The sequence below is a fragment of the Rhinopithecus bieti genome, unplaced genomic scaffold (assembly GCF_001698545.2).
Source record: "Rhinopithecus bieti isolate Rb0 unplaced genomic scaffold, ASM169854v2 scaffold_7683, whole genome shotgun sequence".
Lineage (NCBI taxonomy): Eukaryota > Metazoa > Chordata > Mammalia > Primates > Cercopithecidae > Rhinopithecus > Rhinopithecus bieti.
This window is the reverse complement of record NW_016805834.1, coordinates 624,412-627,811: the sequence shown is the minus strand read 5'-3', so window position 1 is coordinate 627,811 and position 3,400 is coordinate 624,412. Positions and strand designations below refer to the sequence as shown.

Below are 3,400 nucleotides of genomic sequence, written 5' to 3'. Positions count from 1 at the left end.
TTTTTTTTTTTTTTTTTTTTTTTTTTTTTTTTTAATTTGAGAGAAAGTGGTAAACTAACTCTAGGCAGTACTGGAGAAAGAAATGAAAGACCAAAATAAATAATTTTAAGTTGTGTCTAAATCCAGTATTTGCTCCCTTGCTATCACTGGTTCAGGCTTTGTACTGTTCTATGTAGTTTTAAAAGAAATAATTTGATTTATAAAAGTGGTATAGTTGAGATGGTCTATAGTGAATGGTGGGAAGACGTGGAATAGTAAAGGCACAAATAAATATACATATTGACCTCTTGGGTATCATGCAGTAAGTTCTTCACAAAGACTAGAAAAGCAAACTTTTGCATCCCTACCATTGTATAGACATTTGAGACATACGCTCATTTTTATACATCATTTTCTTAGATCTTTGCAATACCCTAACACTCCGACCCCTACATTAGAGGAACTACAAAGTCATAGAGATAGACAAAGGCTTTGAATCCACATGTGTTTAATTTCAAAGACTTGAGCTCATGGGACACTGTAAGTCCGAAGTAAGTAATAGTTTAATAGCCCTTTGTTCTCTGGACATATGTTCAAGTTGTATTTTCACCATATCAATAGTAATTTTTCTAATGAAATTAATATTCACTTGTATTAAAGATAATAGTGACATATTACTTCTATTTTTACAAAGAGTACTAAATCCCTTTCTTTAGACATATAAGTAGATTACTATGTGAAAAAGTAAAATTATATTCTACTTTTAGAAGAAAAGTGAAATAGGTTCTGTTTAAACAGGACAATATCTTCTTAAGATTTAATTCATATTGCAGACTACTATATATTCATCATCTACTTATTGAAAAAGTCAACCATGCACTAGGGTATATTTATGTATAATATGGTTTCAGATATTAGATTTGAATGGAAAGTTTGTCACTATATTTAGCTTTTTTGGATTTTCTTTAGTATAGTTTGCATGAGAATATTCATGGTAAGTGATATATCTTTTTTATAAAAAATAAAGAGGTGTTTTACAATTCAGTCAAAGAAATATTTAAGAAGTAGAAACATGTTAACATACATAAAGGCATTCATATGGTCATATGAAGGGACGGAGTGGGTGCTATTTCCCAACAGTTTTCTTTTTTTTTTCTCTTGAATTATTTTTCATTAATCTGTCTTGTCTCCAGTTCTCTTCTATAGATCCAAGATAAAGGTTGTATGTGGGATGGGTGAAGGAGGAGGTTAGGTTGTGCCAAAATCCAATATTTGCTCCCTTGCTATCACAGGCTTTCTGCTGACCTATGTATGGCAGTAATCAATGATTAATACCTGTTCCTTAATCAATGATTAAGGCTTCTTAGATAGAAGAGATGTAAAAATAATAGGGTATCAATGGCACAAGTATAAAGTGATACTAAGGAGAGTTCACATAGAATCTGCCAGACCATATATATTCCAAAGATCAGAAAACTGCTCTCCTTGAAGAATGATCATCAGTCAGTTGAGCTGTATTATTAGCACAAGGATTTATAAAAACTAGGTTGATGTAGATTTGGTAAGAAAATAACTGGAGTTTCTGGATCTGTTTAATGTTTAACTGCTCTCCTTGAAGAATGATCGTCAGTTGAGCTATATTATTAGCACAAGGATTTTTAAAAACTAGGTTGATGTAGATTTGGTAAGGAAATAACTGGAGTTTCTGGATCTGTTTAATTTTTAGCTCTGTTACATAAAAGCTATTCTATTTTAGAGGATATGAAACATCTGAAGACTCAGCCTCCTCATTTGAAAGCTGCGGACAATGTCTGCCTTCATAGAATGCTATAGGTATTAAAATAGAAAGTATAAAATGAGCCCTTAGTGCACTAACAGACAAATGGCTAGAATATGATAAAAGCTCCTCTCTTTCCTTTGTGTGCATACTCTATGAGTGAATGGAATTGGTAGTATTATAGAACATATTACCATAGACATTTTTGACTTTAACTTTATACCTTTTATCATAGTTTTTATAAGAATTGCTAGTTAATATAAAAAAATGTAGTTGGATTAATTACCTTACTCAAACCGAAAAGGCCAGGCTTAAAATATATATATATATATTGCTTTCCAACTTGGACCCAACAGAATGGCTCCCGCAAAGAAGGGTGGCCAGAAGAAAAAGGGCCGTTCTTCCATCAACGAGGTGGTGACGCGAAAATACACCATCGATATTCACCAGTGCATCCATGGAGTGGGCTTCAAGAAGCGTGTCCCTCGGGTACTCAAAGAGATTCAGTAATTTGCCAGGAAGGCGATGGGAACTCCAGATGTGCGCATTGATACCAGGCGCAACAAAGCGGCCTGGCCAAAGGAATAAGGAATGACCCATACCTTATCCGTGTGCGGTTATCCAGAAAACGTAATGAGGAGGAAGATTCACCAAATAAATTCTATACCTTGGTTACCTATGTACCTGTTACCACTTCCAATAATGTACAAACAGTCAGTGTGAATGAGAACTAATCACTGTTCGTCAAATATATCAAATACAGTTACAAAATTGCAAAAAAAAAAAAAAAAAAGGCCAAAAAGTCAACTAAAAGTTACCATAATTTGTTTTACTAAATATAATAAAAAAAGATTTGTTATATTTCAAGAATCTTAAATGACATAGGAAAATGTCCATGACATAATTATAAAAATTAGTATATATAACTACATAAAATATTATCCCAGTGTAATAGATAGTAAGCAAATACAGAATATATCATATCTGACTAGAAGGAAATGCACTTTAACATAACAATATCTATTTTCAGGTGATCAGACGATAGGAATTTTTTATTTTGTGTAATGTGTATGTAAGCCTGTGTGTGTATGTGTGTGAGAAAGAGGAAAAAAAAAAAAAAAATACGTCTTCTCTAGGAATATTAGCTTGAAAACAGGAAATTTCCAATACCTGACCATTTCTAGAGAAATACATAAAAGTAATTTCATCTGAATTTCAGTTAAATTCACAATCAGGTAATTATAAAGTTGTTAGTTTTGATCAGTGTGGTATCTGTAACGATGTGCAGTTATTTGATTTGGATTTTTTTCAATATGTGCCCTTCAAGATTTTAGGTCCAATATAATAAATTTTAAAAACCGGCTGGGCGCGGTGGCTCACGTCTGTAATCCCAGCACTTTGGGAGGCCGAGGCAGGTGGATCACAAGGTCAGGAGTTCAAGATCAGCCTATGAAACCCCGTCTCTACTACATCTACAAAAAATTAGCCTGGCATCATGGTGGGCGCCTGTAATCCCAGCTACTCAGGCGGCTGAGGCAGAGAATTGCTTGAATCCGGAAGGCAGAGGTTGCAGTGAATCGAGATTGCACTACTGCACTCCAGCCTAGGAGACAGAGTGAAACTCCATCTCAAAAAAAAAAAAAA

At 33.8% G+C, this 3,400-nt stretch overlaps 1 long non-coding RNA gene and 1 pseudogene across 1 annotated transcript in view; one reads left to right on the top strand and one right to left on the bottom strand.

The window, feature by feature from the left end:
• Window positions 1–3,400, bottom strand: part of LOC108530767 (uncharacterized) — a 227,637-nt gene that overhangs the window by 99,684 nt on the left and 124,553 nt on the right. The gene's annotated exons all lie outside the window — the stretch shown is intronic.
• LOC108530766 (60S ribosomal protein L31 pseudogene) lies at window positions 2,105–2,490 on the top strand (annotated as a pseudogene).